Raw genomic sequence first — 25,389 nt, 5'->3', positions numbered from 1 at the left:
TACCTCTGTTCCACTATGGGAACACTGGACTTTTGTGATTAAGAAAGAAGGCAAACTTAGCTTTCACCTCAAGTCTGTTATCTCATCTGGAGAATGTGATGAGGTCATTGGAAAAACAGATTTAAAGGAACCCAAAACCTTAGGGGAAATCTCTGAAAAATTACTTCCCTAACATAGATAGAAGATTAAGAATTTGAGGTGAGTTACAGTGGAAAGATATGAATCCTTTCTCTGGTATTTTCAGAATTTCCCTTATTTGTCTGCAGTGGTTTCAAGATTTAGCATTTGTCTAGTAAACACTGAAAGATAGAAAGAGAGTTCACTCCCAGATAATGCTATAATTTCCTGTGGAACTACCGTTTCCTTTCTAAATATATGAGCTCTACTTTTATAGGTCTGAAATTGGAAGTGTTCATTGTTGAATTGTTAACGCATTATCTTTGTTTGGTTTAGATTTGTGAGTTAAGCCAGTGAGAATTGCTAAAACATGTAAGACCCAAGGTCAAATTTTTACACTAAAAAATTGCTTTGATTTTACATTTGCCACCTGGCCAGCGGATGCTAAGTAATTTCAGATCAAAGAGACTGTACCCTGACCCTGTGTACAGTCATGGTCTAATAGACTTATTCCTCCAAGAAATGAAATATATCCTACCTTTACTCCCAGAGTTGTGTCAAAAAAACTCACAACAAGAGTTGTGAGTTCTGCCTTTCAGACTTCCATGCTCTTCTCCATCTTACACGAAGGAAGAACATGTAAGTTCAATTTTTCCAATTTTTTTTTTTTTTTTAGAATGGGATCACACTCCATCTCTGCCAATACCAAGTTATTGTTCCAGGCACAGGTACTGCAGGAAGTTTTAGCAAATCTCACATGCATTTGATTCTAAAATAGACAATTGCTGAGCGCCTGAATTACAATGTGCTAAGCTGATATCTGTTTTCTATTGTAGGTAAAGAAGTTTTGAGTAGTTCATGGAGCTTCCATTCACCAACCTGGAAATGGCATTCATTTTATTGGCTTTTGTTATCTTTTCTTTGTTTACTCTGGCTTCCATCTACACTAGCCCAGAGGAGAAGAATGAAGGTAAGAGACCGAGTGGAGGGGGGGTAGCTTTTCAAGGTCATTCTGTCTCCTTTCCCTTCACAATTATCTTTCCATATGGTTGAATTTGGTTTGGTTTCTATTCTGTATGTGAGGACATGTTTGTTTTGTTTTTTAGTGTATATGTAGGTGTTCATTAAACTACACATAGAAAGGAAAAGGATTAGAATTTGTCATTAGCTCTTGTCAAAGCCCAAACATATGAAAAATAGGCAGTATTTTAAAAACCCAATATCACGTGTTTTGATCATCACCAATAATAAAAATTGTCAACAACAGAAATGTGTAATTTTAGTGGTTGTGCTTAGTAGTTCATGGCTCACCAAATTTCATACAAAATCAATGATAATTGGGGGAGTACTACATTTTTTAGACCAAAATGATTATATGTGTGTCATAAATACATGCCAAGGAAATTATACACATAAAGAGAATAAGATATCATAAGATACAAATTGTGTTTGTGCTTCCTAGTCAACCTCTTCCCCATCAATTCTTAGTGGAAGAAGTACTGTGTCTAAATTACATTGCTCTTATCTTACAGACATAAGACATTTCACAACTAGAAAACAACAACCATATTCCAAGTCATGCTAACACACAAGTTGGGAACTGTAATTGAAGTCCTAAAGTTTGCTTCCTGCTTCAAAAATTGTTTACATTGCATCCATTGAAAATGGGTGTGACTGAAAGAAAGAGTAAAACCAAAATAGCCATGACTTTAACAGGGTCACGGAATATATATAATAATATATTCCTCTTACATGGTGGTAGGTTTGGGGCTGGCATACATTCTATGTTGTCTTAGCCCCAAGCTACTTGTACCTTGGTTCTTTGCCATCTTCAGTGAGAAGCTCTCATGGACCAATACAGCTGGTTCAGCTCTTGCTATCATTTATGCATGCCAGTTAGCCAAAGAAAAAAAAAAGGAAGAATAGCATAGTCTCTTTCCTGTCAGGGCATTTCCAGAATTTGCACAAACTACTCGAAATGTGCCTAGAGTACATAGAGAGTTCAAGGGCAGCTTAGGAAACATAGCAAGACAATGTCCCAAAAAAAAAAAAAAAAAAAACTCTTTGTACCCCAAAACCCCCTAAGTCTGAGACATCTGAGATGGAGCTTTTCCTTTGTCTTCCTCACCACCAGCTTTGAATAAATCTGTTTCTTTCCACAATGTCCTTCTTCTGAGTCTTCAGAATTGCAGTGAGCAGTAGAATCTAAAATTCCAGGAACAGATTCACTTTTTGTTGTTGTCATTGTTATTTTGCTTTGGTTTGGATTGGGTTTGGTTTTGTAAGACAGGATGTCCTATGTAGGTAGCCCAGGCAGGCCTCCAACTCAAAATCCTCCTGCTCAGCCTCCCAAGTGCTAGGATTATAAGCATATACAACCATACCCAGCTATAGATATACTTTAAATGACCTTTTCCAGGTTATTATTTATATTCATATTAACAACAAATTTCTTGGGTGGAGGTGTGGCTGAAGTAGTATAGCACTTAACAAGCATGAGGCCTGAGTTCAAACCCCTATACTTCAAAAAAAAAGCAATAAAAACAAGTTTCCTGTTACACAGTTCCATGCCCAGCCATCAATTATCATCCAAGAAATTATCTACTCACTTATAAAACATGAGCCAGAAATTTGGTTCTTTGCTTTCTTTAAACCCAGCTCCAAGGAGAAAAGTGACAACACTGAAGTTTACCCAAGGTCAATGCTTCTGAAACAGAACTATAGTTAAGATATCCCCCCAAAACTTTGTTTTCTGAAATCCCTTCCCTCTCATGTTCCAAGAAATGCCTTTATCAAAAAGACCTACATTTCTTCCCTATGTAGATAAGACTCAGGTCACTTTTCTCCTGACCTCTGTAAGACATGCAAAGACTCCCTTATTTACCTGATACAGGGACAAACAAAGCTCTTTCCTTTTTTGTCTAAAAGCACTGATATGGACAGACACAGAACTTCCAACTCCTTGACTTACAAATGATTTATCTGAGATTAGAACTGTGTGCCCCCCTGAAACTAGCTGGGTACAGAGATAAACATTTCCTGCACAGTTAACTGAATGAGACTTCCCCTGAGTACAAAGCAATACCAAGTATAAATCACCCACCTGTTCCTGTTCTACTTCTCTCTTTAAAAATCTAAAGTACCCTATCTCTAGGGGGGTGTGTGTGTATGTGTGTGTGTATGATAATTATAACTATTTCCATCATGGATAAGGAAACAGATGCTCATTAGTACATGAATCTCATTAGCTCGGTGACTCTGGAACTTTTTTGACTAAAACCCACTTCTGAATTCCCCTCTTCTCTACCCACAACACAGCCAAGTGTGTAGCACTGAAATGAAAGTTTCATATAACAATACTTAGCCAATTCAGGTGATGCACTCTTATACTATGTATTCTGTTCTGCTTTTTTTTTCTTTGTAAAGCTGGTGGCAAACTTCTAAACAGACAATCTAACTCATTAAATTTGTACAAACTCTAAATTCTCAAAATAGTCCAAAGTACAGCTGGGAAGACCATTTTCACAAACTACCTGTCAGTCTCCCTGGCAGAAACCTTTGCTGATTTGCCACTGTCTACTAAATAAGGTGAAAACTCCTCAGGCTGGGGGGCATGCTGCCAGGTAGACAATTTCTCCTCACCCACCAATAAGGCCTTCCTCCTTTTTTACCTCAACCTTGCTCATTCTTCAAGGCAAATTCATTTTTTCCCGTCTTTAATCACTCTAATCATAAATAAGCTCTCATCCTGTAGAATTTTTACAGCACATCTCTATATATCACTAATTTAGTGCTTAACTTTATCTTCATCACTATTTGTTATCTTTGTAGGAGTGGATGTAGCAACAAAATAATGAGTCATGATTTGCTACTGGAATTGGTTGACCATTCAATAAGAATACTTTTACTCCATGCTATTTGCAATAAGACACTGTGTTAGATGTGAGTGGGAATGATAAGTCAACCCATCGTCAGTCTTCCAAGTAATGCTGAGAGTCTTACAGGAGAGGTAAAACAGGTAGACGAGTACATAATGATAACTCATGTCCACATAAAAATAAAATCCTTCATCTCCACATGAAACCTTTCCTTGAAAAGCCAAAAATCAAATAACAAACCACAAAAGCAATATTTTGAAGAGAATAAGTTAGAACACTTTTTGTGACACCCAGAAGGTAAGCTTCATACTGCAGGATTTGGTCTGTTTTAATTATTGCTCGATACAGCTCTTAGGACATTGCCTGAGGCATAGGTTGTTCTCAATTTCTCAGTGAATGAATTAATAAATATCTATGCCAAGTGCAGGAGTTCATGCCAGTAATCCTAGCTGTCTTGGAGGTGGAGACCAAGAGGATGGCAATTCAAGGCCAGCCTAGACAGAGTTCATCTCAACCAATAAAAGCTGGGCATGGTGTCACATGCCTATCACCCCAGCTACACAGGAAGTGTAAATAAGAGGCCAGCCGGGGTTTAACACAAGAACCTACTTGAAAAATAATTAAGGTAAAAAGGATTAGGGGCATGGCTCAAACGGTAGAGCACCTACCTACCTAGAAATCATAAGACACTGAGTTCAAACCCCAGTACTGCCAATAAATAAATAAGTAAATAAATTTTCTTCAGGCAAGCTCAATATATGCATTCTAAATTTATTAGCACAACATATTATCTTTCTCACTCATTCTGTAGCTCTCCCTACTGACTCCTACCTAATAATAGTTTATATTACTTTATCTATACTTATCATTTAATACTACACCTAGCCTGTAATCCTGTCTACTCAAGACTCAAGAGGCAGAAATCAGGAAGACTGTGGTTCGAAAGCAGCCCTGGGAGACACTATCTCAAAAATACCCGACACAACATTTGTTGGAGTAGATCAAATGGTAGAGCACCTGCCTAGTAAGCTCAAGGCCCTGAGTTCAAACCCCCATACCACCAAAAAAAAAAAAAATCATACATCTAAATCTATGAGGCAGATCTTTGTATAATACTATGAAATCCCAATAGAATACCAATTATAGTATTGTCTAAATTTCATGCACTTGTGAATGAGCAAAACCACTACAGTCTGATTTGTATACAAAAATACTGTTATTTATCAACTTCCTTTCTGAAAACTCAGTGACAGGCAGCACAAATTCATTCAGAGTGGCACAAATCAGCATAAAGAAGTGATGGTGCTCACGTATATTTGATCAGCCATGTACAAGGCTTGGGTTTGATATATTCATGAACTGAAAATATACTTTAATCTCAGTCGAATGAAGCATAAGTAGGATGGCGATGCCTGCTGAGCATAAGAAGTTATGTCATGCATGCCAAAGTCAAATGTAGGTGAGTTTGGAGTGTACAGCTCAGTGATAAAGTGCTTGCCTAGCATACTCATGGCCCTATGTTCAATCCCCAGCATCACGAAAAAGGAATATAGATGTAGATAGGTAGTTATAGATAGATATAGATGATACACATATTTATAGGTAGATTATTGAGAGATACAGATATAGGTGATATATAGATGGTATAGGTGGGTTTGTGTATTTCTATTCTTAATACTATCCAGGCCATCACCTCTTTTTATTTCCTTGAATTGTAAAGAATTGTTTCCATCTACTTCATTGTCCTTGAGTTTTTAAATTTAACACTGTGAAACTGCCGCATCGGTTTAGAAGAGATCAGTGTAAAGGTGTCTTTGTATCTTTAGAGAATAGCAGATGCAATGGTAACAGCTATTTCCTGCCTGAATTATGTTGTTATTCACCTGCACACCAGGCCCTGCCTTTGAAAGCTGTCTGGTGGAAAGACCAGAAGGAAGTGATAAAATGTAAGTGACCCATCAGGGAATTATAAGGATATCCTAGGCAGGTAATGATCCTTCATCAAAGGTGTGTCCGCAAACAGTAGCCAAACCACATCTCTGTGCCAGACACTCCCTTCCAGGATGGCCCTGGGAACTGCCAGGTAAACAGCCCTGAAGACTTCATCCATGATGCCCAGAACTCCACCACCAACCCAGATTAGGATAAATTTTGAAGTACTGGGATTCTTTAGCTAGATTTTAAAACTTTATGTTTAAGAATTCATTTAGATGTCTAGGCTGCTTTGATCCAACTGTGTCAGTGTGGCCAAAAGGCCCTATTGCGCTCTCTACCTGAAGAGACTAGACGGAGGGGTCATAGAACATATTCAGAACACATGTGAAAGCGTGAGGCAGGGGTGGGTCAGAATCCCATCCATTCTACTAGCGCAGTGTGACTTGAGTAATTACATGAATACTCTGAGGCACAACTTCTCATCACCTGTAAGTTAGTGAAATGGTAAATTACCCACACAGGACTGTCTTGAGAATTAAAATGTGATCGTGTAAAATGTGACATAGCACTACCTATTGTAAACATTTCTTCTTATTTTGCTGTTGGTGTTCAGATTTAGCCTGTAATGCTATTTGAGGCTGTTGTTGCCTGTGTAGCTGGGTGTCTGCTGCCTCCTGGTCAATCTGTTTGCTGTTGTCAACTGAATACACTTTTGGCAATTGTCCTACACACACTGTGTATTCAACTCCAAACAAGTGGAGTTTGTCAAGCAGGATGTCGGTGGCTCAATCTTAGCTACTCAGGAGGCAGTTATCAGAAGGATCTCGGTTCAAAGCCATCCTGGCCAAATAGTTCGTGAGACCCTATCTCGAACAACCCTTCACAAAAATAGGGCTGATGGAGTGACTCAAGGTGAAAGCCCTCAGTTCAAGCCCCAGTACTGCAAAAAAAACAAAACAACAAAAAAAGGGAGTTTATCGAATGAGTTTCACTTCTATAGTGGTTTATGAACTATTTCTGGTTTGGCTTTTGTTGGGACTTGGTGGGGCAGGGAGTTGGTTTGTGTGGTTTCAGTATTTTGATTTTCACAGGGATTTTGCCACTGATGGTAAGAAGGATTTGTTGACTAGCTGTTGGGAAAGCTGCAGCAGATATCACAGGATTTCCAAAGAAAAAGGGGTGTTTCCTTTATTCTGGAAAGATGTGCTGACTAGCAAAAAGACACTTTTTTGTTTCATTTTTGATTCAGGCACACTTATGAATTCTAGATTCTGTGTGGCCATTGTCCTTAAAGCAACATTGACAAAGGCCAAACAGCACTGAACAAACAGCAATTGTTACAGCCCACTCACCCTCTGGCCCCAGCATGTGTTCTTACAAATGTCTCCACAATCACTTCCCCAAACAGCTGGTCACTGTGCGTGTCTCTGTGGACTAATGAGCTCAGTGCCCTCATCACAAACTTTTGAATATTCAGGAGGCAAAATTCCTGCACATTCCAGTGAACGTAAAATCTTTCAATACTGATCTGATGTGAAGGAATTCCTCAAACCTCTTACAAGGACAAGTTCAATACCACCTGAACCTTGTCCCATTCCCTTCTCCAGTTAACGTGCCCTCTCATAGCTGGCACCATGAACTAGACTGTATACTCACTTGTAGCACAAGTAAATTTTTGTGAAATGATCAGACTTTGGCAGTAGAGCTCTGAAGGATGCACTGTGGCACACCTGTCATCCATTGCTAATCTAGGCCATGGCAGTTTATAAGCAAGAAATAACTAATCTGGTACTAGTTGCCCACACCTGTAATCCTAGCTACTTGAGAGCGTGAGGAAAGAGGATTGTGAGTTTGAGACCAGCCTGGGCTATGTGGTGAGATCTTGTCTCAAAAGGGGAAAAAAAAAAAAAAAAACCTCTAGTAAGCAGATAAACCTTCCAATAGTCCATTACATTTTCTCTCTGGAATTTCTTGGTCCTCACAATGTCCTTTCACTGTGATTCACTACAAATAGTCCCCACTAATGTCACTCCCCTTTTCTTTCTGTATAGACAAAGTATTGGTTTATTCATTAAAAAGATACTGAGCATCAGCTATATCCCACACATGACAACAGTACTGAGCTTGTTATTTCAATCATTGATTTGCCAAATATTTATGAAATCTTAGCATGCATTCATTGTGGCAGATGTTGACTAAGCTTTGTAGAGTAAAATCACACTTATAAAGCTTATATTCGCAATGTTAGGGTATCAGTCACATACCTATTTTATTATAGCCAGGGTAAATGTTCGGAAGAAACACTAAGTGCAAGCAATCTATGGTAGGGGATTTGATCACACACAGGAGACGAGAGAAGGCTGCTTACCACTGAAGGAGCTTCAGCTCAGCCAGAGGGGACAAGGAAAACCAGCCAGCATCCCTCTGGAGACCAAGTGGTAAGGCCCTTGCGTGGAGAGGGCACAAGAAACTAAAGGGTGCTGGGTGTGGCTGAACACAAATTCAGGAAGTATGGCTGGGACCAGGAAAACAAGGAGGTCAAAGGCTAGGTCAGGATTTCTGTTTTTATCCCCAAACAAAGGGACAGCAACTAGTGATTTTAAGCAGGGCAGGGACCAGATTTTATATATACATTTAGATGTTTTTGAATAAAGACATGGGTTGACAGTTTACCTTTGTTAACTGTAACTTTTTTTTTTTTTTGGTGGGACTGAGGTTTGAACTCAGCACTTTCAGCTCACAAAGCGGTACTTTTCTACTTGAGCCATGCCTCCTGTCCATTTTGCTCTGGTTATTTGGAAGTGGGAAGGGGTCTTGTAAACTATTTGCCCAGTCTGGCCTCAAACCTCAATCCTCCCAAATCTCGGCCTCCCAAGTAGCTAGGATTATAGGCATCAGCCACTGGCACCTGCCAACAAAAGTTTGGGGTTTTGTGGGGGGTTTTTGAGTGGTGCTGGGATTTAAACTCAGGGCCTCATGCTTGCTAGGCATGCACTCTACCACTTGAGCCACTGTGCCAGCCCAACAACAAACTATCATGAAGAAAAAGTGGCCTTCCTCCCTCACGAACATGTAAAACAACATTGCGAATGGAAGGCACACAAGAAAAGCCAAGCATCAAGTACATTATTTTCAAATGAGGGTTCTTAGCTTAATGTCATGTTTGCAGTTAACTAGCTTTGACTGAACATAGGATAAGAATAACTAAAACTGTGATTTTAGAGAATGTAGGTAAGAACTGGTTTGGTTTCCAATTCTCTAGTAATGAGAACTGAGTTTACATTTGGTCACCCCCGGGTACACCCCTGCGGTATGGGTGAACACTAGTGAGTCACAGGCACCAAGGTTTCCAGTTAAATTGTTGGGAGTAAGATGCCAAAATGTCTGCATCCCAGATTGGAACTCTCTGCATTCACTTCATAAAAGTGAAGAAATCCCCAATTAGCAAAAGACTGTAGTAGAACCACTGGCCAATTTGTAGATCCTCTATGTGTATACACAATTTTAAGACTAGGTTTTTGTCATTTTTCTGTTTTCATTGAACCTGGCAAGCCCTCTGCCTTTATGAACTAAACTAGAAGGAGCTAGGGCTACCATTGGTTATTTCTGAAGGCAAATTTCCAGTTTGTTTTAGATAATATCAAAATATCCTCTTCACATCAATGCTCCTGACACACCTATTTAAGGAAGAAGGGTAAATCAATAAAGTTACACTTCAAAACAAGGATTGTTCACCCATTTAATAATGGGCCACTAGAAAGGAGGATGCATCACATTTTGAGAGCTGGCGACATATTGGTTCCTCCATGTGATTTCTAGGAAGTACTTCCAGCAGCCAGCCAGTGAAGAGAAATGTTTTACAATCACCTGAATCCAAGAAAAATAAAGTTCCCCTGTTGTCTCAGGTGCTTCTTTTGATGACCTAATTTCATGCAAGCACCATGACAGACACTGGGGACACCAATGCTTTGTCCCTTTTCCCAGTGAACTGGGAGAAATGCATGCAAATTTTACCAGTGTACCCCTTAATTATACTTCCTAGGTGGATGGGTAACTTTTTCTTTTCTCAGTGTCTGGAAAGTAGGTAGAGACCTGGCTACTTGGTCCACGTGTGTCCTGGAGAACTTTTTACAACAATGAATTCCTAACACTGGTAATCTTCATCCTCTTAAAATAGAAGCTGTTAAAGGATCAGCAGCAACACAAAAAGGAAGCAAAGAATGAGGATCTACAAACACACTAATAACTTTATGCCACTTATCACACACTTCATTTATATATATAAAACTATTTTTGGAAAAATGTGCATTAAATGCTAAAATTCTAAAAATTAACCTAAACAGACAAACCTAAAACTGCCATCACACACCATTACACACCTATCAGTGTAACCAAAACTATATAACACTAAATGTGCATACACACAACAAATCTGGCTGGAACTTTGCTATGCAGTTGGGAATGCAAAATGGTACAGCCATTCTGAACGGAGTTTGGAATTCCCTATCAAAGTAAAGCCTGCAAAAATAAATAAATAAATAAAGCCTGCACTCATCATATGACTAAGCAATCTACGGCCAGAACTTATATTCACTCAAACCATGTACACCATTTTTCATAACTGCCAAAAACTAAAATACCGGCAAACAACCCAAATATCCTTTAGCAGGTAAACAGATCAACAGACTAAGATGTACACATACAGTAGAGTACTGGCAGGCAATAGAAAGGAAAGGACCAAGCCGTGATGAATCTTAGCGAATGCACTGTGCTGATTTAGTACTTCTCAGGCTCTCTGTTGGTGAGTCAGGCCAGGTGGCGCTTTGTGGCGTGCAGTTCTCCTGTGCAGTGTACATGCTGCTAGACCCCAAGATTGCCCAAGCCCTCCCAGCTGTGGCAGTGAAACACGTCTCCAGACATTGGCAAATGTCCCCTGTGGGGAGCAAGTTTTTCCAGTCAAGAACCACTGTACTAAGTGAAAACAGACAAGCTCAAAAGAGTTCATTCCAGATGACTTCATTTGGTATTCTAGAGAAGACAAAACTATAGAGAAATCAGAGCCCTGATTGTAAAGCCAAAAAAGGTAGAAGAAGATTGGACTCCAAAGGGTTAGCATGAGAGGAGTTATGGAGTGAGGGTCTTGATGCTGACAGTGTGTCTATCAACGTACATGGACCTGGACTGGTGGAGGGACTTAAGTGGCAGGGTGCCTGCCCGCCACGCACGAGGCCCTGAGTTCAAACCCTGCTGCCCAATACCACCACCACCAAAAAAAAAAAAAACCTAAAAAGTCAATTTCACCCTGTGTCTCTAAAGCAGTATAAAATAAATACTGTCGTTTACATATGCAAACTCAGAAAAGAATGCTATGTAATTTAGCATGGAATGATAAAGTTATGGATTCTCGTACAAATTCAAGGAATTTGATATAGAAATGAAAATAAGATATATAAATAGTACTAGAAAGTTTAAGTAACATTCCTATCTATGACTAAATATGGATATCTGTACATACAGGACAATTTTAAAAGACATCATAATAGATTCCTTAGAGTCAATCCTTTAATAAATTTATTGGATATCTTGATTTTTAAGGTAAAGCTGTGTGCCAAAATAGAAAACAATGTATACTTTAGATTCTTAAGAAAAAAATATGATATACCTTACTGAAATAGTTTTTTGCCTACATAGATACTTTCACTCCTTTTATATGAGCTTCCCTATAGGTACTTATATAGGAAAAAAACTCATAAAATATAGAGAGGCAGTTTTCTGTATGCCTCTTGAAATTTTTTTAATTAACTTTTTGGGGTAATTTTTTAAATTAATTTTGTTGATAAAGCATGTGCTTAACATGCGCAATGCCTTAAGGTTAATCCCCAGTACCAAAAAAGAAAAGGAAGGAAGAGGGGAGGGAGGAAGGAAGAAAAGAGAGAAAAGAACAAAAGGAAAGAAGGAAGGAGGGAAGGAGGGAGGAAGGAAGGAAGAAAGGAAGGAAGGAAAAGAGGGAGGGAGGAAGGAAGGCTCTCAAAACCCAGTTTAGAAACATGGAAATGACAAGGATCCCAGGTGTGATTTTCTGGCACCAGGGTGTAGTAAATCTCCCTGCTTACACACCATTTGCTGAAAAACAAAGTAAGAATGGTGGCCCTAAAAAATAAAAAGTAAAAGTGTAGCTAACTAGGAGAAAAGTTGGGGTCAGGGGCCCAGTGTAAGAGTTGCAACAACATCAGAACTTTCTCACCACTCCCTGGGGAGAGGTAAAATATATGGCTAGAAGACAAAAGACATTCCAAGCCTGACTCCCAGGACCACCGCCTTTGAGTTATGGACTAAGGTCTGAGGCTTGGCGCACTATCTGCTCGAACTCCGGAACAAACGGCTAAATATATGTGTGGTTGGTTACTAGTTGCCACTGGTCTCTGATATCCGATCATGCCACCTATCCAGATAAAGTATTTTTAGTACAGAAAAAAACATTCAATGAACATAAGAAAACTCTTGAAAGACAGCAAAACAACAGCTAACAGGTGGAATTGCCTACCCCATAATGAATTTCACATGAACAGAAATCCAGCCATGAAGCCAGTAAACTAAGCACCTGTTTAAGAGAGGACAAAAGGTGCACGGGGAAATAAGACCCAGAGCTCACGTACTTGAGTACTGGGAGTCTTATGCACCTGGGAATCAGAACAGGAACAGCATGGGACATCTCAAGAGGACGTGGCCCCACTGGGCTCACTGGACCAACCACAGGGATAAATCCTGCAGGCCCTGTGGAGTCCCGTGTGTTTGGAGAAGCCATGCACGAAATGGAAGTCTTTGCTACCATAACCTCCTCTTGGAGGTTTTGTGCTTTTGGGTTTTTTTGTTGTTGCCGTTTTGTTTTGTTTTTAATTCCCTGAGTAGTACAGTCTTTTTTAGACATGATGTATCTGTGTCTTTGGGGTTCAGTATGATCATTTGATACATGTATACAGTATGTAATAATCAAATAAGGCTCACTAGCATTCCCATCCCCCTCAAGCACTTATCACTTCTGTTCGGGGAACTTTGTGCCCTCCTAGGGATGTATGCATAGTGTCATGCACTCTAGTTGCCCCACCAGGCTGCAGAGCACCAGAAACAATTTGATAGCCCTTGTGTAACCTCTTCTGGTCCCCTCCCCTCACCCTTCTCAATCTCTAGAGACCACTGTTGCACTCTCTTCTGCTGGATCAAGTATTTAGTTTCTACAAATGAGTGAGAATATTGGCATTTGTCTTTCTGTTCAAGGCTTACATCAGGGAAGCACACATCAAAACCATAGGAGACACATCTACATACTCACTGGAACAGCCGTAATAAAGTCAGGCAATGACAAATGTTGACAAGGACATAGGGAAACTGGAACCCTCATATGTTCCTTGTGGAACTGCAAAATATACAGCCACTAATTTAGGAGTCAATTAAAAACACTGGGTTCTGATGGCTCACACCTGTAATCCTAGCCTTGGAAGACTGAGATTGGGAAGACAGCAGTTCGAGTCCAGCCCTAGCAAATAGTTCATGAGGCCCCATCTCCAAAATAACTAGAGAAAAATGGACTGGAGGTGGCTCAGGTAGTAGAGTGCCTGCTTTGCAAGTGTGAAGCCCTGAGTTCAAAACCCAGTCCCACCAAAAAAAAAAAAGGTAAAAATCATATGTTTGGTGTGGGTTAAGATTTGAACACAATACTTCACACTGAAAAAACAAGTTCTCTATCACTTAAGCCACATCTCCAGTCCATTTTGCTGTAGTTATTTTGGAGATGGAGTCTCATGAACTATTTGCCCAGGGTGACCTTGAATTGTGATCCTCCCAATCTCAGCCTCCCAAGTAGCTAGGATTACAGGCAAGAGCCACCACCAAAAATGGGCTCATTTGCCCATTTTTAATTGGATTTTTTTTCCGTTGAGTTGTTAAGAGTTCTTTATATATTCTGCATACTAATCCCTTGTTGAATGAATAGCTAGCAAATATTTTCTCTCATTTTGCTGGTTGGCTCATCACTGTATTGATTATTTCCTTTGCAGTGCAGAAGCTTCTTACTTTTGCATAATTCCATTTGTCTGTTTTTATAATTCACAGGACTGTGCTTTTGGAATCTTATCAAAAACATTTTTGCCTACATCAGTGTCCTGAAGTGTTTTTCCTGTGTTTTTTCCAGTAACTTTATAGTTTCAAGTCTTACATTTAGGTCTATATCCACTTGAGTTTGCTTTTTGTTTACAGAATGAGGTAGGAGCTAGGTGTGATGGCAAATGCCTGTAATCCCAGCATTCTAGAGGCTGAGGTAGAAGGATTGTGAGTTTGACCTGCCTTGTCTTACAGAGTGAGTTTGGGGCCCTCCTGGGCTATATACCAAAACCTTGCTTTAAAAAGAAAGGAAGAGGTAGGGATCCAGTTTCATTCTTCTGCATGTGGATAGCTGGTTTTCCCAGTGCTCTTTCACCATTGCATGTTCTTGGCATCTTTGTCAAAATTCAGCTGGCTGAGGGGCAGCAGAGCACTTGCCTAGCAGTGCAAGGGCTTCAGTTTGACCTCCTGCACTGTTTGAAAAAAAAAAAAAAATCAGTTGGCTGTATGTACATGGCTTAATTTCTGAGTTCCCTATTCCATTCCACTGGTCTATGTATTGGTTTTCATACCAGTACAAAATACTCTCATTTAGTAAAAGAAGAAAAATTTCTCCAGGGCAGGAGCAGTTAAAACAAATCACTCCAAAATAGGTTTCTTTAGCCATTTTTATTGATTTATACTTAATTTCTCAGTTCTTCATTAACTAACTCTGAAGTTCAAGTTCCATCACCAAATATCTTTAAGCCTTAATCTCCTGCTGTAAAATGGAGATAACACCATTGACCCTCTCCAGGGTTAGGATTAGATGCAATGATACATTCAAGTGAACCCAAGCAATTATAAAATACTAACCATATTCAAAGAATTATTTATACGGGCACTAAATGCATTTTCTGTTGTTGACATAGTCTTGAGTTACAGGTGCAATCTTTAAGCTTGCTGTATGTGTCCTTAACAAAAGGCAACCTGTGTTTTGAGAAGAAGGATCAGATACTTTCTTCCAATGTTGGGAGCAGAATTTCATTCAGAATAAATCACCAAATGTCATGACTACAGAGAGCAGAGATATTCTATGAGCTCCCTGAATCCCACTCCAAGCCTCAATTTGCAGATCATAAAACAAATATGTGTTATGGGGCCTAGTGATTGTCTCTAAAAGCCACATAAGCAATGTTTTCCCATCTGAGATGGTCAAGAGACCGCGCACTTTTACGAAAGTATATACAATAAACCGATATTGAATTTGAATCTAAAAAGTATAACCTTAAGGAAAAACCAACTTAACAGATTTGAGGAAAGTAATAGAATTTGTTTTTACAACAGTTTCCCAGGAACTTAATCCTACTTGAAAGCTGTTTGCTAAACTATTTGCCCAGCAAAGCAACTCCCACCTTCCAGCAGCTCCAGCCATTGTGTCTCCAGTTGTGTGGACTGGGTGATGTTTAAATGCTCCAAGCGGATACTGAAAATGCTATTCAAGAGCTATGGAGAAGCTCAGCCAGGGCTTAGCTGATACTGCAGGTGGAAGAGGGTATCAGAGACTACTTAACTTCCCAGAGCATTGGCAATCACATTGCTTTATGGGTAGCTAAAATTCTACCATCAATAGTCTGAATTATTGCCAGACACCCTATGATTTAGGGATACTGAAACAAAAGAGAGAGACAAAAATAAATATTTGCTCACTTTTTTGTTTTGTTTTGTTTGTTTTTCCTTTAGGGGGACTGGAGTTTGAACTCAGGGCTTTGTGCTTACAAACAGATGCTCTACTGTTTGAGCCTCACCTCCAGTCCATTTTGCTCTGGTTATTTTGGAGATGGAGTCTTGAGAACTATTTGCCCAGGCTTGCCTCAAACCCCAATCCTGCCAATCTCAGCCTCCCAAGTAGCTAGGATTACAAGATGTGAGCCACCAGCACCCTACTTGTTTTGTTTCTTGAGACAGGGTCTTGCTATTTAACCCAGGCTTCCAGGGAACTTACAGCCTCAACCTCCCAAGTGCTGGGATTATAGGTGTGCACCACTGAGCTGGCTATTTGCTCACTTTTGAAAATATGCCAAGGTTTTCTCAGTAGAGAATTCAAACCAGTGAAGCTACTTTGAATTGTTCCCTATCTCAGAGGGTTCTGTCTCTGCATTTGGATACTCTTTCTTGGGTTAAGAGGTTTAGAACCTGCATAACTTCACCCAGAACACCTTTTAAAATGTAAATATGTGTCTAGAACATAGAAATATTTTTTAATGTTGAACTTCAGATAAGTACATGTACATAAACCAAAGGTAATCATCACTGTTCTTGGCATCTCTAGTTGGAACCATGAAGTTTCAGTTGATGCCAATAATTCTTTTCTTTTTGTTGGATTTTTTGGTGGTACTGGGGTTTGAACTCAGGGCCTCACACTTGCTAGGCAAGTGCTCTACCACTTGAGCCACTCCACCAGCCTAATACCAATAATACTTTACACAACATTTTCCAGAAATTGTTGAGGAGGAAATTCAGTGGAGAAAAGTGAGATTAAGTCCTATCCTCAGAGACAGAAGATTATATTTTAATAATTCTCAGTTCTCTTTGGTTGGTCTTTTTGTTTTGTTTTCAGGGTTTTTTATTTATTTTGTTTTGGCAGTACTGGGATTTGAACTCAGGGCTTTGCAACTTGCTAGACACTCTAGCACTTGAGCCATATCTCCAGTCCAGTTTTCTTTGTTTATATCCCAGTTTTCATCATGTACTTCTAAAAGCTATTTATAAAAAATAAGATATTGGGATTTATGATAAATTAGAATTAATGTTGTTATTTCCAAACAATACTAGAAGAGATACTAAATGGTGTGCCAAGATTTTGTAACTACCAGGTGTTTACAGAGTAGAATAAATTCAGTTTCCAGAAGATAAATGTGTTGCTTATATTTTCATTTGCTGATTTATTTTTCTTCTTCCCTCCTTTCCTTTTTCTTTCCTTCCTTCTTTCCTTCCTTCCTTTGTCTTCCTTTTTTTCTTGTTTTCCTTCCTTTCTCTGTATCTGTTTGTTCCAAGTTAAAAATATGCGTTTGGGTTTAAAAAAAGAAAGAAAGAAACTAAAGCTAGTGGATTAGTCAGGGCGGGCCCAGTGTTCGCTGTGATCTTTCCTCCTTGATAGTTGAATCTCAAATGTCATGAACTAGAACTCACTTTCCTTGGATAATGGAAATTCTAGATCTCTTAACCTCGACCTCCAAATCTCTATCTTTTCAGAAAATGTGTCTTATGTAAACATGTCTGCACTATCATCTGCCCTAGGTCTGTTTTTCATCCTGTCCTGCTCTAATCTCTTTAGTGTTTGAAGAAGTCAATCTTTTAAAAGAAAGTCTTTGAACATAGCCTCACTTTCTGGTTTAGACACATTTTTTAACATATTTGGCAAAGCACTTACATACCATATACATCCTGACGCATGCGTTGTGTCAGTTTTCAGAACTGTAACACCATTCTGACAGTAGGTTCCACACTCCGCCATGGTTCAATCCTTTTCAGAGGTACTCCCATTATCCTCAGTCTGGTGCTTTTAGAAAAATTTAGGATTTTTCAGATACCTTTTCAATTCCTTTCTTTTATTGAGAAATAATATAAATGTCACCTGAGTTCATTGAATTCAATGGTCCTGATTTGAAAGCATTTTTTTCTTTTTTATTATTATTGTACTGGGGGTACATTGTAACATTTACCAAAGTTCTCCCTGCATCATTCTCCTGAAAGTATATTTTTAATACCATACATGTTTCAGAAAAGTAATTGTCAGCTGAGTATAAATACTGTTTTTCTCACTACAGCTAATTCTTCTTATAACTAACAGTATTTACAAATATAAATAGTATCTTTTTCAAAATATCTTACATATGCTCTGCTCCCCTGAGAAATCTTAGAATCCCCATTTTATAAAAAAAGAAACAGAGCCTGGGGCTAGTGGCTTATGCCTGTAATCCTAGCTACTCAGGAGGCAGAGATCAAGAGGATCATGGTTTGAGACCCTATCTCAAAAAGCCCTTCACAAAAATAGAGCTGGTGGAGTGGCTCAAGGTGTAGACCCTGAATTCAAATCCAGTACCTCAAAATAAATAAATAATAAAATAAATAAAAGGAGAAACAGAGTCACAGAAATTAATTCCCCAAAAGTGACAGAAGAATATTTCAAATCAACTACTGGTGTCCCATCCTAATCTCTAAAATTTCTTTTCTCCCAAATTGTACTTGTTCATTTCTTGAACTACATTAAAGAAACACATATTTTGTACCTCTTTTTGAGAAAATTTAAATCATTTCCAAGTAGTGTTCTCTGGTATTAGTTCAGTACAAAATTTATCATTTCAGAAAGTAAAATGTGTTTTTGTGTTTTAACAAAAAATTGACAATTGACAGTTCTAAGCTATCAATAAAAAAGTGAAGCCACTGCCAGGTGCTTCCGTGGCACAGCCAGTTAGCACACAGAACTCATTTAGAAAGTGAAGAAGCTTAAATATAGGAAATGCAAATAAAAACCACACTAAGATTCCACCTCACCACTGTTAGAATAGCCATCATTAAAAACACCACTAACAACAGGTGTTGGTGAAGATGTAGGGAAAAAGGAACCCTTGTACACTGCTGGTGGGAATGCAAACTAGTGAAACCACTCTGGAAAAATATTTGGAGGCTTCTTAAAAATCTAAACATAGATCTGCCATATGATCCAACAATCCCACTCTCGGGGATATACCCAAAGGAATGCAACACAGGTTACTCCAGAGGCACCTGCACACCCATGTTTATTGCAGCACTGTTCACAATAGCCAAGTTATGGAAACAACCAAGATGCCCCACCACTGACGAATGGATTAAGAAAATGTGGTATTTATACACAATGGAATTTTACTCAGCCATGAAGAAGAATGAAATGTTATCATTCACAAGTAAATGGATGGAACTGGAGATCATCATTCTGAGCGTGGTTAGCCAGTCTCAGAAGACCAAAAATTATATGTTCTCCCTCATATGCGGATTTTAGATCTAGGGCAAATACAGCAATGTGAATGGACTTGGGTCACATGATAAGGTGAAACCACACATGGGTGGTATGGGGATAGGTAAGAAACCCAAAAAACATGATAGTATTTGATGTCCTCACTGCAGAGGAACTAATACAGAAACTTTAAAGCGACAGAGATCAATATGGGAAGGTGACCGGGAAGTAGTGAAGAGGTCAGGTAGAGATGAATCAACTTGGGATGTAACACATTTATACATGGAAGCAATGCTAGGAATCTCCCTGTATAGATGTCCTTATCTCAACTAGCAAAAATGCTTTGTCTTTCTTACTATTATTTATACTCTCTCTTCAACAAAATTAGAGATAAGAGCAGAGCAGATTCTGCCTGAGAGCAGCGGGGGGTTGGGGGGGAGGAGGGAGCAGGAAGTAGGGGGGAGAAATGGCCCAAACAATGTATGCACATATGAATAAATGAGAAAAAAAAAGTGAAGAAGTGATCAAAACAAGAAACTAGGCAATATGGTGAAACCCTGCCCTCCCAGAACCAAAAAGCTGGATGTGCAGTTCATATCTGTAACCCCAGCACCCAGGGGAGGACAGTGAGTTTGAGCCATCCTGGACTACACAGGGAGACCCTGTGTCAAAAAAAAAGGTAGCAGGGCTGAGGATGTGAGGAGCACATTAGTACAGCACTTGCCCAGCATACATACACAAAGGCCTGGCTTTGATCCTCAGCTCCACAAAAAAGAAAGAAGGGAGGGAAGGGGGTGGAGGGAGAAACTTCAAAAAGTAGTTAAATGTCTATATGGATTCGATTAAAGAATAATTTAAGGATAATTTTATAAAAGTCATTTTGTCAGTTAACATGAGTATTTTAAATAATTGGACTTTCATGTCTATCAAAATACTTATCAACTCAGTCACTTCACTGGGTAGAACAATTGCTAGTAATTTAGCTTTGGGAATCTCACTCCTACCTCTATGTAAGATTTTTAAATGGAAAAGAGTGAAATGTAAGTCCGTTTCATCCCGCAGTCATTACCAGAGACGTAAAGGTTTAACAAAATTGTATTATCTGAGCCTTTTCTACAAAGGTATCTCATTACCACAGAGCCTTTCTGCAGCTCAGAAAAAAGCAATGTCCAGAGGACAAGTTCTTGAGAATAAGTCCTTTTTACCTTTTATTCTTCTCTGGCAACAATTAAAGTCATTGTTTCCCTCCCTGGCTTCCTGTTCTCTGAGACTTCCATGATGCTTCAAACAAGTCTGGAATTTTTATGCAGAAAGTCCCTCCACATGTAGCAAAGGTCTAGAAATCCAGTTATGTCAAGAAAAGGATGGAGCTTTGCACAGTGGCAATATCGTAGCCAATGAGGTTTATCTGAGGCGCGATTATTGTTAAAAAACAAAAAAGAAGAGGATGAAAGAGCCTGAAACAACTTTGATTCATGTAGAGACCATGCTCAGCTTCCCTTCCTTGGGTCGTGCCCACTTCTCTCCCATAATAAACCAAAAGGATCAGAGACTCACTGAGCACATGACTCCTCTATCTTGAAAGGCTGCACAGCGTCGGGATCCTTTAAATATAGATAGATAGGTGGACAGATATGTAGGTAGGTAGATAGATAGATAGATAGATAGATAGATAGATAGATAGATAGATAGATGATAGATGATAGATAGATAGATGAAATGCTATAAGGACTGAAACAGCTCAACAGGAAACTTCAAAAATTTTTGAATAAAACAAATACTTTGGCTGGTATCACTCTGATCTTTTAAAATTCAAGTATTAAACCAAACTCTGAAAACTGGATTATTCACATATTTTATAGATTACGAGGTCCCTATTAAAGTAATCTAATCAATTTTACCACATGAGTAATTTGCCCTAAGTAACTTCACATGACAAATCCTTAGATTGCAAATAATGTAAATCAGCACCAGTCTTGATTCCGTAACCATAGTTACTGGAAAAATAAAAGAAACATGAAGTGACTAAAATCACTTTGACATGAAAACTAAAGTTTTCTACTTTCACTTTACAGATTGCATGGAAGTGCATTCCACTCAACGCTTTTCCTATCTGTCTCTGGCAGGAACCCTGCACATGCTGCCCTCTTGCTGTTTCTGGAATATACAGACTACTCCTACCTTAGCCCTTTCCCACTGCCAGGCTCTGCTTGAACCACTTCAACCCATACTATCCCATAGTCATTTCACCACCTCCTTTAAACCTTTACTCAATGTTACCTCCTCAGTAACTGTGTAATTTCAATCTCCTCTTCACCGCAGGTTCCTGATCTCTGTCCACAATTTCTCTGTTTAAACAGTGCATACGAACATACCCATAAAATTTCATATTTATTTTCTTCCATTATTTATGTCTTTATCTACAAAAATGCAAAGTTGGGAGAATGTGGGAAGGAGTTTACTAGTCAGTTTTTGAGAGAAGCAGAATCAAAAGAATATACAGACAGAGATGCAGATTTGCACCTGTTATAAAAGGAAGGTTTTTTTTGTTTTTTTTTCTTAGTGGTACTGGGGCTTGAACTCAGGGCTTCATGCTTGCTAGGCTTTGCTAGGCAGGCGTTCTATCACTTGAGCCACTCCACCAGCCCATAAAAGTATTTTTTTTGAGACAAGTTCTCACTGTGTAGCCCAGGTTGGTCTCAACTTCACATGGTTGTCCTGTCTCAGCCTTCTAAATGGTGAGATTACAGGTATCCATCACCATGCCCGGCTCTAAAAGGAGACTTTTTTTTTTGATGGTACTGAAGTTTGAACTCAGGGCCTCATGCTTGCTAGGCAGGTTTTTTTGTTGTTTTGTTTTTTTCTTTTTTGGTGGAGCTGAGAGTTGAACTCAGGGCCTTGTGCATGCCAGGTAAGCACTCTACCACTGAGCTACATCTCCACCCCTAGGCAGGTGCTTTACTCTGAGCCACTCCACCAGCAAGATTTTTTTTTTATAACAAATTAGCTGACATGATTATAGAAGAGGAGTAGGTACATAATGTACCACCTACAGGTTGAAGTCCCAGGAAAATTCAGCTTAACTCAGTTTGAGTAAGACCTACAAACCAGGAGAGCAATGGGTTGAAGTCCCAGGAAAATTCAGCTTAACTCAGTTTGAGTAAGACCTACAAACCAGGAGAGCAATGATATAAACTCTAGCCTAAAAGAAGAGTGTGTATGCAGTCTTCAGCTCAAGCAGTGAGGCAGGGGGGAAAAGAGGAATTTGAAGGCTGGATGTCATGGCTCATACCTGTAGTCCTAGTTTACTTGGGAGGTAGAGATTTGGAGGACTGTAGTTCAAGGCTAGCCCAGGCAAAAAATTCAAGAGACCCCCATCTCAACCAATCAGACGCATGGAGCACACTTCTGTAATCCCAGCTCCTCAAAAAGTATAAATAGGAAGATCACAGTTCAGAAGCAAGACCCTATTTAGAAAAAAGATAACTAAGGGGACTGATGGAGTGGCTCAAGTGGTAGAACACCTGCCTAGCAAGTGTGAGGGCCTGAGTTCAACCCCCAGTACCACCATAAAAAAAGGAAAAAGAAAAAAAATAACTAAAGCAAAAAGGGATCATGGAGAAAAAAGTTTTTAAGAGGGTTACTAGAGGTGTGGCTCAAGTCTTAGAGCACTTGACTAGCAAGCACAAGGCCCTGAGTTCAAACCCTAGTACTGCAAAAAATAAATAAAAGGAGGAATTCATCCTTCCTCTACTTTTCATTGCAAAGGCCCTTAACAGATTGGACAATGCCCAGTCACACTGGTAAAAACCATACACTTTACTGAGTATGCCAGTTCAGAAAAACCATCACAGACACACCCGGAAGCAATGTTTAATGGATGACCCACTTAAGTTGACATACAAAATGAGTCATCACAAGGAGGCAGGGCTGTTTGTCAGTTGTATTCAATGACATGCCCCCAAGCATCCAGACTAGAGTCTAACACATGGTAGAGACTCAGAAACAATTGATGAGAGAGTGAATGGTTAGAGACACCTGGTCACTAAGGGATAAGAATGAACTGTATGCGCAACCAAGTGGGTAGAGGTAGAGTTTCAAAGCCAAAAGGTGCCCTGGAGCTCATCCAACACAACCCCTTCAAAAATTTTAGAAAAATAAAAAGATTATTGAGAGCTCATACTGCTAGCAAAAGGGAAAGAAAATGGAGGGGGGGTGTTTCTTTTTTGGTGGTACTGGTGTTTGAACTCAGGGCCTCTCGCTGCAATTCTTCACTGGTTCTGTTGCCTAGGGAACACTTTACCTAGACTTCCTGAGGTTCTGTGAACTGTCATAATTACATCTAAGTGATGTTTCACTTTTTTTTCTTCAAGAAATATTAACTATTACCTAAGTAAATGATTTTTGGATGGTCGTTCGTTTGTTTGTTGGGTGGGACTGGGGTTTGAACTCAGAGCTTCACATTTGCAAAGCAGTGCTGGACTGTCCAGGCCATAAATGGTATCTTGTGTCTTGATAGTTCACACACTAGTTTTAAGGACCCCACTACAGACCAAGATCAGCCACCAGACCAAATGAAAATGACCTCTAGTGGGCTCCTAGAATCCCACTGTCTTATACCCAGCCCTCTACAGCCTCCTCCATCTTTATAGACAACGCATTTCCTCACGTGCAGCTAATGTTAACGCCAATCTAAATACTTATTTATTTCAGAGGCAGTTCTTACATGGCAAAAGATATCTTTAGCCTTTGTGAAATTGAATAAAAACATTGCCTAGGGACTGGAGGCATGGCTCAAGTGGTAAACAGCCTGCCTATCAAGCACAAAGCCCAGAATTAAAACCCCAGTATCACCAAATAATAATTTAAAAGAAAAAGTCGGGCTCCAGTGGCTCACACCTGTAATCCTAGCTACTCAGGAGGCAGAGACCAGAAGGATCACGGTTCAAAGCCAGCCTGGGCAAACAATTGGCAAGACCCTATCTCGAAAATACCCATCACCAAAAACAGGACTGGTGGAGTGGCTCAAGGTGTAGGCCCTGAGTTCAAACCCCAGTTGGCAAAAAGAAAATAATAATTACCTAGGAAGAAATGTGAGTTCACTCATCTCATTTTAGTGGTCCAATTTCCTCTCTCTTTGCTCTATCTAATCTTTTTCCTGGCCAACAGGAAAAGCTACATTTTTGATACCCAAGTCTTTCTATAACCAGTTAATTTCTACTTTTTTTCCCAAATGGTTAACTCCCTTTCCTTTTTTCTAATTATTCTTATTATAGAGGAAGAACATCAAATAAAGGAAAAGGAAAACAAAAGAAAAGAGTTTAGAAAGAAGAAAACGCGCTCAGAGGAAGAACACAGAACTGAAACTATGTAACTACCATATCATAGTTACCTAAGAAGTCATGGCCACAGATCTTTCCTCCAAGGGAGCTGGAAGAGTGACTCATGGGAGCTACTTACCTACAGCAAATGAGAGGAGCAGAAGATTAAGAAAGTCAAGAGACGCACTTACTGACTTACTGAGGGCAGTAAGCATTCATGAACTCTATATTAGGAAAGGGCTTCATAACATCTCTGTGACAGCCTTACGCACAAGTATTTATTATTCCTATTAAAAGCACTGCACCATGCTGGGTGCAATGGATTATGTAACAGAATGTGGCCAAAGTGAGACAGTAGGACAGTCCAAAGAGTAAGAAGGATTCAAACTACATGTGTCATAATCTGGGAGGAGGAAAAAAAAAAACAACAAATTTTAATCACTTTTTAAAACTTAAGACATCCATGGTAATTTATAAGCCTAATTCTCCTGATAAAAAATTGCAATTAACTGTATTATTGCTTCTGTATCTGAAATGAACATGAAAGAGAAACAGCCTTATGGCAGAAATATCTGAATGTTTATAGTAAACAAAATATTATCATTGCTTCCGTTGTTTTTAAAACCTAGGGAAATATAGTTTACAAAGAAATAAATTTTTGTAAACCTTTGGTTCTAGTACTATGTGAATCCATCATGTATAAGCATATATAAAAAGTAATATTCTGTGTCCATCTTTTTCCTAACAGCTAAATTTTCCATTATTATCTTCTAGACAGCTATGAAAGCGTCAATTGATGCTGAGAACATTACAGCAAAAGGAAGGGATCTGTAGCACGGCCATGACACCTGATCTGCTTCTGGAAGAAGCATTGATCCATCGCTGTTGGCTACTGAGTTCAGTAATGAGAGAGACCCAGTTTACTTGTACTTGTTCCCGCTCTATTCTTCTCACTCCCTAGCCAGCTTTAACAAAGATCATTCCCTGCCATATGTAGACAGGCTGTCAGTCAACTGTTTACAAAGTTACTCAAGTAGTGACACAGATCAGAATACTCAAAAGTTAA

At 39.3% G+C, this 25,389-nt stretch overlaps 1 long non-coding RNA gene and 1 pseudogene across 1 annotated transcript; both read left to right on the top strand.

Annotated features, from left to right (window-relative positions):
• The first annotated feature begins 953 nt into the window (after nt 1-953).
• Nucleotides 954-24,993, top strand: LOC141416459 (uncharacterized). Its single transcript, XR_012441183.1, has 2 exons — nt 954-1,087; nt 24,279-24,993. It is a non-coding gene; the product is annotated as an uncharacterized lncRNA (long non-coding RNA).
• LOC141416984 (U4 spliceosomal RNA) lies at nt 20,371-20,445 on the top strand (annotated as a pseudogene).
• Nucleotides 24,994-25,389: the final 396 nt, after the last annotated feature.

Source organism: Castor canadensis, chromosome 14 (assembly GCF_047511655.1).
Source record: "Castor canadensis chromosome 14, mCasCan1.hap1v2, whole genome shotgun sequence".
Lineage (NCBI taxonomy): Eukaryota > Metazoa > Chordata > Mammalia > Rodentia > Castoridae > Castor > Castor canadensis.
The sequence above is the reverse complement of the archived record's forward strand: the minus strand, read 5'-3'. Positions and strand labels throughout refer to the sequence as shown.